Raw genomic sequence first — 10,880 nt, forward strand, 5'->3', positions numbered from 1 at the left:
TCACCAAACCCATTTCTTCTTGTTTTGGGGTACATAGGCAGATTATATTTCCAAGCCTCCTTGCAGTTAGACTTAGCCATGTGACCAAGTTTTAGCCAGTGGATTGTGTGTAGCAGTAATGTGTACCATTCCCAGACCTGACCCATAAAAACATTCGATGTGCTGTCTTCCCTGGTTTTGTTTTTGTGTATTTTCTCCAAACACCAACTGAGTACAGAGGTTTTGGCTTTAGAAGATGGCAAAGGCACAAAGGGATGGATGCTGGGTCGCTATGTAGGGGAAAGTCATCTGCTAACCAGGAACACCATTGAGGGATTATTATGTGAATGAAATTAAACTTTAGCATGTTAAAATACAGAATTTTAGGGTCTGTTACAGCAGTTAGTGTTATGCTTTCACATCATTTTTCAGCAGTTCTCAACCTTTTTCACCTTCACATACCTGAGAGAAGAGACCCTCCCATCATATTCGTGATTCACTATGGCAGGGAAAGATAGTCTCAAGAAGGTCAGGGAGGTCATTATGACATACTGCAAAAGTGGTTGAGCAGGAAAATTGCAGAGAAATGTCATTAGATTTAGCAACATCTAGAGCACTGTTAAAACAATTTCAGTAGAGTGGAAGTAGTAGGAGATGAGATTGCAGAAGCATGAGAAATAAATGGTAGATGAACACATGGAGTTGGTGAATGAAGTTATCTGATATATTAGATTCCATCAACGTAATCATAAGATTGCAAAATTTGTGGAAAACAAGGGAATTGTTTTTTGTTGAAGCCATTTGTTAAAAGATTTTAAGGTGAAGATCTTCAGCAAGGTAGTAATAAGGTAAATATGTATCTGTTTGCCCAGGGTGGTGTCGGCTTATGTCTGTTAACGTAGCATAATTTTATTTTATTTTATTTTTTTAGGCAGAGTCTTGCTCTGTTGCCCAAGCTGAAATGCAGTGGTACAATCTCGGCTAACTGCAACCTCTGCCTCCCAGGTTCAAGTGATTCTCATGTCCCATCCTCCAGAGTAACTGGGATTACAGGCGCACGCTACCATGCCCGGCTAATTTTTGTATTTTTTAATAGAGATGGGGATTTGCCATGTTGGCCAGGCTGGCCTTGAACCCCTGGCCTCAAGTTATCTGCTGGTCTCAGCCTCCCAAAGTGGTGGGATTACAGGCTTGAGCCACCATGCCCGGCCCGTAGCATAATTATTCATAGTGACCTTTCACTCTTAGCAATATCCCACCTTAGAAAAAAAAAATACAGTTACCCCTACACTGTGACAACCTAATATGCATACACAGGGGGTTCAGATCTGAAAGAGTGGCTGTTAAACACATAGAAAGTTAGCTCAAAAATAAATTGTCTGTGGAATATTCTTTAGTTACCTCTTATGAAGGAGTTAAAATACTGTTTCTTGGTTTACTTAAGGACATTGTCAGATTAGCCCTAATATAGGATTGTGTTTAGGAAATAGAATGTTGGATAACCTTCATTGATCTTGATTCTCTTTTGATCTATTTTTGTTTCTCTGGCTTTTCTCTTTCTGTGATGGTCTTTCTGTGTCCTGCTTTGTGATCAAAAATCACTTTTTTTTTTTTTTTAAAAGACATTAAAAGAACTTGCAGCACTATAAATGAATTTTTTTTTTTGGTTCTTGAGGGATGGGGGAGGATCTTCCTGAGTATAGAAACAAGAACTTGTACAGAAGGTGATACATTTTCATTTATGAAAATAGAAAACTTACGTATCTCAAAAAGTACCCCCAAATAAGAGGCACATATGGCAAACTCTGACAAAATACATATTATTTATGGAAAATATAGTGTTAAAAGTTTTATTCTCCATAAAAAGTAAATAATGGATTACAATAGAAAACACTTGTCTCCTATGTTGCAGCATAGATTATTGCATTTAATATTCCCAGCTCCATTCTGTTATTATCTCAGTTTCACAGATGATGGTTAGGTAACTTGCCATAGCCACATGACTAATAAGTGGTAGAGAAGGGATTTTGAACCCATGGGGTTGGATTCCAGAGCACAAGCTCTTAACTGCTTCTCTCCTAGATCAGTACATAAATGGAAAACTCAAAAGAAGAATGCTCAAAAAACAGTTTTCACCCACATCCGTGTGCACATACTTGCATACACTTATTAATATGAGTGACCAGTAAACATGCTTTAAAACCTGTTGAAAATGATGGCAAAAATCAATACAAATAAAAAAAAAAACCCACAAGCCTTCATTTTTGTCTATTAGATTGGCACATCTTTTCTTTCCTATGAAAATACTGAGAATTGATAAAGGTGGTGTGAAATGTTGGTGATCCTATCCTTTGAATAGCATTTGCCTAGTGAAATGCACTCTTTTAGATAGAGTGGTTGCTGATAAACCATTTTTGGTTAGGATTTGCTATGGTGTATCTAAAACCTTAAAATTGTTTATGGTCTTTGACCTAGTAAATATACTTTTAAGACATTAATAAAAGTAAATATTCAGAGAGTCTTACATACTTAAGATACCAGTTGATATATGTAATGTTAATTTAATAATTTGGAATAAAAACTAACACCCATTCAATAGAAGAAAGTTGGTTAAATGAGTTTTCAGAACTTCATAAAATGGAGAACTCTGCAGCCATTTAAATATTTTAGAAGAATAATGGAATGAAATAAATCCTCACAATTAATGAAAAGTATCTAATAAAACAGTATGTAAACCATGATCTCCAGTTTTATTAAGATTATATATGTAAGCCTGGAACGAAGCTTGCCAAAATGTTAACTGTGTTTGTTTTTCAGTGGCTAGATTCGAGGTGATTTTTATTTCTTATTTTACAAATTTTTGTATACAGTGACTTTGTCTTCCTTAATTGGAGACTCATTTTATTTTAAAAGTACTTAAGACTGAAGAGTCCTTTAGGAACATACCTGTGTCTTCAAATTATTTTTTTGGAAGGTTGAGAATTATGCATAGAGAGGAACAGGGAAACTAAAAAGGGAATTTCATCATCCTTATAAGGGAAGAATGTATAGTTCCATTGAAAATGTGTATTAAAGGTATAGGTACAGTCTTAGTTCCATTTTAATAAACAATTCAAACCTCTAGTAGTCATTCCTCTGGCCTCAGTTGCTTAGCACCAGAATCGTTAGTTGGAGGTATGATAACTTAATTGTACCTCTGAACATAGCCTTTCCGGAATCAGTTCTGCCTCAATGAGGATTACAGATTAAAAGCAATCTCACTGTATTGTAATTGAAATTGAGAATTATATTTCCATTTTATTGTATCTAGTAAAACCTGAAACTCTTGAAAAACTTTTTTTAAAAAATCAACAAACTTGTAAAATAGTATCAGTTACTGTATTTTCTCAAATATAAACAAGGCACTCTACTGAATTGATCACAAATTTTTCTAAGTGGGTAGATTCATATATTTGCTGAAACACATTTAGCTGATGCTGCCTAATGGTGACATTAGATACTTCTTAAAAAATCTTGTCTATTATGTTTATTTCCAGCAACATCCTGATTTGGCAAGAATTATTTTTCAGAGCCTGTTGCCTTTGGGGACAGCATCCTGTGGGAGCACTTCTGTTTCCTTTTGACTTCCTGTGTATTTAAAGAGCTCTTAACAAGTGTAGGGTATGTGGTGACTTTTTTATCTTGCAAATAAATATGAAAATCTTGTTCTGTGGCTCAGTATAAAATGAATAAATGCTTTCCAGCTTAATAGGCAGGAACATTTAAGATTAAAGGTAAAATGAAAATAAAATGAAAATTCACTATTGAAACAAAAATTTGCTTTTTTTTTTTCTGAGTGTTTTTCTAGTTCAAATATGCTGGGTATTAGCAGTCAAATTAAAACTGAATAGATATGACAGTGACCCTTTTATAACACATTTGTTTAAGGCCAGATGATACAGATGATTACAAATGCTTGTAAGCCAAGTGATAGCTCTTCTCCTTTCCTCCTCTAATGAGTCCCCTTCCTCTAGCTTTGGGAATGAGGGCCGGCTTTCTTGTTCATGTGGCAGCTGCTTCTGTGCACTTCTTCTCAGCTCTGTCTTGTTCCCAGCCTTACCTTGGGCCCCTGCTGCTTTTGCTGCTTATTGCCACCTAGAATTCAGGATAACTTTTCTCCCTTCAAGTTCTGTTGCTGTGGAGGGCAATGCCAAGGGCACACTTACCTTTACTGTTGCTTGGTTTCCCACTATGCAGCTATCCGAAAGGAAATATATATATGTGTGGTAGCCTTTATTAGATGTTTGCAGATAATAGAGAGGAATGACAATTAGGAAGAGAAACCTTAAAAATAGGTGATCAGTCTGGCTCTACAAGTTAAAAGGAAGAAAACTTTATTTTTTCTTTCTTTTTTTAAAAAAATTATACTTCTGGGATACATGTGCAGAACGTGCAGGTTTGTTACATAGGTATACTTGATGGTGGTTTGCTTCACCAATCAACCCGTCATCTACATTAGGTACTTCTCCTAATGCAATCCCTCCCCTTGCCCCCAACCCTGCGACAGGCCCTGATGTGTGATGTTCCCCTCCCTGTGCCCATCTGTTCTCACTGTTCAGCTCACACTTATAAGTGAGAACATGCCGTGTTTGTTTTTCTGTTCCTGTGTTAGTTTGCTGATAATGATGGTTTCCAGCTTCATCCATGTCCCTGCAAAGAACATGAACTGATTCTTTTTTATGTGTGCACAGTATCCCAAGGTGTTTATGTGCCACATTTTCTTTATCCAGTCTATCATTGATGGGCATTTAGGTTGGTTTGAAGTCTTTGCTATTGTGAATAGTGCTGCAATAAACATACGTGGGCATGTGTCTTTATAGTAGAATTATTTATAATCCTTTGGATATATACCCAGTAATGGGATTGCTGGGTCAAATGGTATTTCTAGTTCTAGATCCTTGAGGAATCGCCACACTGTCTTCCACAATAGTTGAAACTGATTTACACTCCCACCAATGGTGTAAAAGCGTTCCTGTTTCTCCATATCCTCTCCAACATATGTTGTTTCCTGACTTTTTAATGATCGCCATTCTAAGTGGCATGAGATGGTATCTCATGGTTTTGATCTGAATTTCTCTAATGACCAGTGATGATGACCTTTTCTTCATATGTGTGTTGGCCGCATAAATGTCTTTTTTTGAGAAGTGTCTGTTCATATCCTTTGCCCACTTTTTGATGGGGTTGTTTGTTTTTTCTTGTAAATGTGTTTAAGTTCCTTGTAGATTCTGGATATTAGCCCTTTGTCAGATGGATAGATTGCAAAAATTTTCTCCCATTCTGTAGGTTGCCTGTTCACTCTGTTGATAGTTTCTTTTGCTGTGTAGAAGATCTGTAATTAGATCCCATGTGTCAATTTTGTCTTTTGTTGCCATTGCTTTTGGTGTTATAGTCATGAAGTCTTTGCCTATGCCTGTGTCCTGAGTGGTATTGCCTAGGTTTTCTACTAGGGTTTTTATGGTTTTAGGTCTTATGTTTAAGTCTTTAATCCATCTTAAGTTAATTTTTGTATAAGGTATAAGGAAGGGGTCCAGTTTCAGTGTTCTGCATATGGTTAGCCAGTTTTCCCAACACCATTTATTAAATAGGGAATCCTTTCCCCATTGTTTTTTTTTTTGTGTTAGGTTTGTCAAAGATCAGATGGCTGTAGATGTGTGGTGTTATTTCTGAGGCCGCTGTTCTGTTCCGTTGGTCAATATATCTGTTTTGGTACCAGTACCATGCTGTTTTGGTTACTGTAGCCTTGTAGTATAGTTTGAAGTCAGGTAGTGTGATGCTTCCAGCTTTGTTCTTTTTGCTTAGGATTGTCTTGGCTATACAGACTTTTTTTTTTTTTTTGGTTGCGTATGAAATTTAAAGTAGTTTTTTCTAATTCTGTGAAGAAAGTCAATGGTAGCTTAATAGGGATAGCATTGAATCTACAAATTACTTTGGGTGATATGGCCATTTTCACGATATTGATTCTTTCTATCCATGAGCATGGAATGTTCTTCCATTTGTTTGTGTCCTCTTTTATTTCGTTGAGCAGTGGTTTGTAGTTCTCCTTGAAGAGGTCCTTCACATCCCTTGTAAGTTGGATTCCTAGGTATTTTATTCTCTTTGTAGCAATTGTGAATGGAAGTTCACTCATGATTTGGCTCTCTGTTTGTCTATGATTGGTGTATAGGAATGTTTGTGATTTTTGCACATTGATTTTGTATCCTGAGACTTTGTTAAAGTTGCTTATCACCTTAAGGAGATTTTGGGCTGAGACGATGGGATTTTCTAAATATACGATCATATCATCTGCAAACAGAGACAATTTGACTTCCTCTCTTCCTATTTGAATGCCCTTTATTTGCTTATCTTTCCTGATTGCCCTGTCCAGAACTTCCAATGCTGCGTTGAATAGGAGTGGTGAGAGAGGGCATCCTTGTCTTGTGCTGATTTTCAAAGGGAATGCTTCCAGGTTTTGCCCATTCAGTATGATATTGGCTGTGGGTTTGTCATAAATACCTCTTATTGTTTTGAGATACATTCCATCAGTACCTACTTTATTGAGAGTTTTTGAGGTGTTGAATTTTATCAAAGGCCTTTTCTGCATCTATTGAGATAATCATGTGGTTGTTTTGTCATTGGTTCTGTTTATGTGATGGATTATGTTTATTGATTTTCATATGTTGAACCAGCCTTGCATCCCAGGGATGAAACTGACTTTATTGTGATGGATAAGCTTTTTGATGTGCTGCTGGATTCAGTTTGCCCGTATTTTTTTTTTTTTTTTTTTTTGAGATGGAGTCTTGCTCTGTCGCCCAGGTTGGAGTGCAGTGGCATGATCTTGGCTCACTGCAAGCTCCGCCTCTAGGGTTCATGCCATTCTCCTGCCTAACCCTCCTGATTAGCTGGGACTACAGGCACCCGCCACCATGCCCAGCTAATTTTTTGTGTTTTTAGTAGAGACAGGGTTTCACCATGTTAGCCCGGATGGTCTTGATCTCCTCATCTTGCAATTTGCCCTCCTCGGCCTCCCAAAGTGCTGGGATTACAGACGTGAGCCACCGCACCTGACCGATTTGCCAGTATTTTATTGAGCATTTTTGCATTGATGTTCATCAGAGATATTGGCCTGAAGTTTTCTTTTTTTTGTTGTGTCTCTGCCAGGTTTTGGTATCAGGACTGGCCTCAAAATGAGTTAGGAGGAGTCTCTCTTTTTCTATTATTTGGAATAGCTTCAGAATGAATGGTACAAACTCCTCTCTGTACCGCTGGTAGAATTCAGCTGTGAATCTCTCTGGTCCTGGGCTTTTTTTAGTTGGTCAGCTGTTAATTACTGCCTTAATTTCAGAACTTGTTATTGGTCTGTGCAGGGATTCAAATTATTCCTGGTTTAGTCTTGGGAGGGTGTATGTTTCCAGAAATTTACCCATTTCTTCTTCATTTTCTAGTTTATTTGCGTAGAGGTGTTTATAGTATTCTCTGATGGTAGTTTGTATTTCTGTGGAATCAGTGGTGATATCCCCTTTATCATTTTTTATTATGTCTTTTGATTCTTCTCTCTTTTCATCTTTATTAGTGTGGCTAGCGGTCTATTTTGTTAATCTTTTCAAAAAACCAGCTCCTGGATTCATTGATTTTTTTGAAGGGTTTTTTGTGTCTCTATCTCCTTCATTTCTGCTCTGATCTTAGTTATTTCTTGCCTTCTGTTAGCTTTTGAATTTCTTTGCTCTTGCTTCTCTAGTTCTTTTAACTGTGATATTAGGGTGGCAATTTTAGATCTTTCCTGCTTTCTCCTGTGGGCATTTAGTGCTCTAAATTTCCCTCTCAACACTGCTTTAGCTGTGTCCCAGAGATTCTGGCACATTGTTTCTTTGTTCTTATTGGTTTCAAAGAACTTATTTATTTTGGCCTTAATTTCGTTATTTACCCAGTAGTCGTTCAGGAGCAGGTTGTTTAGTTTCCTTGTAGTTGTGTGGTTTTGAGTGAGTTTCTTAATCCTGAGTCCTAATTTGAGTGCACTGTGGTCTGAGAGACGGTTTTTTGTGATTTCCATTCTTTTACATTTGCTGAGGAGTGTTTTACTTCCAATTATGTGGTCAATTTAGAATAAGTGCAATGTGGTGCTGAGAAGATTATATATTCTGTTGATTATAGGGTGGAGAGTTCTGTAGATGTCTATTAGGTCCATTTGGTCCAGAGCTGATTTTAAGTCCTGAATATCCTTGTTAATTTTCTGTTTCGTTGATCTGTTTAATATTGACAGTGGGGTGTTAAAGTCTCCCACTATTATTGTGTGGGAGTCTAAGTCTCTTTGTAGGTCTCTAAGGACTTGCTTTATGACTCTGGGTGCTCCTGTATTGGGTACATGTATATTTAGGGTAGTTAGCTCTTGTTGCATTCATCCCTTTACCATTATGTAATGGCCTTTTTTGTCTTTTTTGATCTTTGTTGGTTTAAAGTCTGTTTTGTCAGAGACTCAGAGACTAGAATTGCAACCGCTCCTTTTATTTTTTGTTTTCCATTTGTTTGGTAAATATTCCTCCATCCCTTTATTTTGAGCCTATGTGTGTCTTTGCATGTGAGATGGGTCTCCTGAATACAGCACACCAATGGGTCTTGACTCTTTATCCAATTTGCCAGTCTGTGTCTTTTAATTGGGGCATTTAGCCCATTTACATTTAAGGTTAATATTGTTATGTGTGAATTTGATCCTGTCATTATGATGCTAGCTGTTTATTTTTCCCATTAGTTAATGCAGTTTCTTCATAGTGTTGATGGTCTTTACAATTTGGTATGTTTTTGCAGTGGCTGGTATTGGCTTTTCCTTTCCATATTTAGTGCTTCCTTCAGGAGCTCTTGGAAGGCAGGCCTGGTGGTGATAAAATCTCTCAGCATTTGCTTGTTTGTAAATGATTTTGTTTCTCCTTTGCTTATGAAGCTTAGTTTGGCTGGATATGAAATTCTGGTTGAAAATTCTTTTCTTTAAGAATGTTGCATATTGGTCCCCACTCTTTTCTGGTTTCTAGGGTTTCTGCAGAGAGATCCACTGTTAGTCTGATGGGCTTCCCTTTGTGGATAACCTGACCTTTCTCTCTGGCTGCCCTTAACATTTTTTCCTTCATTTCTGCCTTGGTGGATCTGATAATTATGTGTCTTGGGGTTGCTCTTCTCGTGGAGTATCTTAGTGGTATTGTCTGTATTTCCTGAATTTGAATGTTGGCCTGTCTTGCTAGTTCGGGGACGTTCTCCTGAATAATATCCTGAAGTGTGGTTTTGAACTTGGTTCCATTCTCCCCGTCACTTTCAGGTACACCAATCAAATGTAGGTTTGGTCTTTTCACATAGTTTCATTATTTGTTGGAGTCTTTGTTTGTTCCTTTTCATTCTTTTTTCTCTAATCTTGTGTTCATGCTTTATTTCATTAAGTTGATCTTCAATCTCTGATATCCTTTCTTCTGTTTGATCTATTCGGCTGTTGATACTTATGTATGCTTCATGAAGTTCATGTGCTGTGTTTTTCAGCTTTATCAGGTCATTTATGTTCTTCTCAAAACTGGTTATTCTTGTTAGCAATTCCTCTAACTTTTTTAAAGGTTCTTATCTTCCTTGCATTTGGTTATAACATACTCCTTTAGTTCGGAGGAGTTTGTTATTACCCACCTTCTGAAGCCTACTTCTGTCAATTTGTCAAACTCATTCTCTTTCCAGTTTTGTTCCCTTGCTGGCAAGGAGTTGTGATCCTTTGGAGGAGGAGAGGCATTCTGGTTTTTGGTATTTTCAGCCTTTTTGTGCTGGTTTTTCCTCATCTTTGTGGATTTATCTACCTTTGATCTTTGATGTTGGTGACCTTCGAATGGGGTTTTTGTGCGGACGTCCTTTTCGTTGATGTTGATGCTATTCCTTCCTGTTTGTTAGTTTTCTTTCTCACAGTCAGGCCTCTCTGCTGCAGGTCTGGCTGGAGGTCTACTCCAGACTCTGTTTGCCTGGGTATTACCAGTGGTTGCTGCAGAAAAACAAAGATTGCTGCCTGTTCCTTTCTCTGGAAGCTTCGTCCCAGAGGGGCACCCACCAGATGCCAGCCGGAGCTCTCCAGTAAGAGGTGTCTGTCGACCCCTGCTGGGAGGTGTCTCCCACTCAGGAGGCACAGGGATTAGGGACCCACTTGAGGAGGCAGTCTGTCCCTCAGCAGAGCTCAAACGCTGTGCTGAGAGATCTACCACGCTCTTCAGAGCCAGCAGGCAGGAACCTTTAAGTCTGCTGAAGCTGCGTCCACAGCTGCACCTTCCCCCAGGTGCTCTGTGCCAGGGAAATGGGAGTTTTATCTATAAGCCCCTGACTTTGGCTGCTGCCTTTCTTTCAGAGATGCCCTCTGCAGAGAGGAGGAATCTAGAGAGGAAGTGTGGCTACAGGGGCTTTGCTGAGCTGTGGTGGGCTCCACCCAGTCCGAACTTCCTGGAGGCTTTGTTTATACTGTGAGGGGAAAACTGCATACTCAAGCCTCCCTCCCCCACCAAGCTGGAGCATCCCAGGTTGACTTCAGACTGCTGTGCTGGCAAGGAGAATTTCAAGCCAGTGGATCTTAGCTTATGGGGCTCCATGGGCATGGGATCTGCTGAGCAAGACCACTCGGCTCCCTGGCTTCAGCCCCATTTCCAGGGGAGTGAATGTTTCTGTCTCGCTGGTGTTCCAGGCGTCACTGGGGTATGGAAAAAACTTCTGCAGCTAGCTCAGTGTCTGCCCAAATGGCCACCCAGTTTTGTGCTTGAAACCCAGGGCCCTGGTGGTGTAGGCACCAGATGGAATCTCCTGTGGGTTGCAAAGATAGTGGGAAAAACATAGTATCTGGGCTGGATAGCACCGTCCCTCATAGCACAGTCCCTCAAGGCTTC

The 10,880-nt window shown here is 38.8% G+C and overlaps 1 protein-coding gene across 3 annotated transcripts in view; it reads left to right on the plus strand.

Annotated features, from left to right (window-relative positions):
- VAV3 (vav guanine nucleotide exchange factor 3) overlaps positions 1-10,880 on the plus strand; it is a 398,937-nt gene that overhangs the window by 112,731 nt on the left and 275,326 nt on the right. The window lies entirely within an intron of this gene.

Source organism: Pongo abelii, chromosome 1, assembly GCF_028885655.2.
Source record: "Pongo abelii isolate AG06213 chromosome 1, NHGRI_mPonAbe1-v2.0_pri, whole genome shotgun sequence".
NCBI classification, from domain to species: Eukaryota; Metazoa; Chordata; class Mammalia; order Primates; family Hominidae; genus Pongo; species Pongo abelii.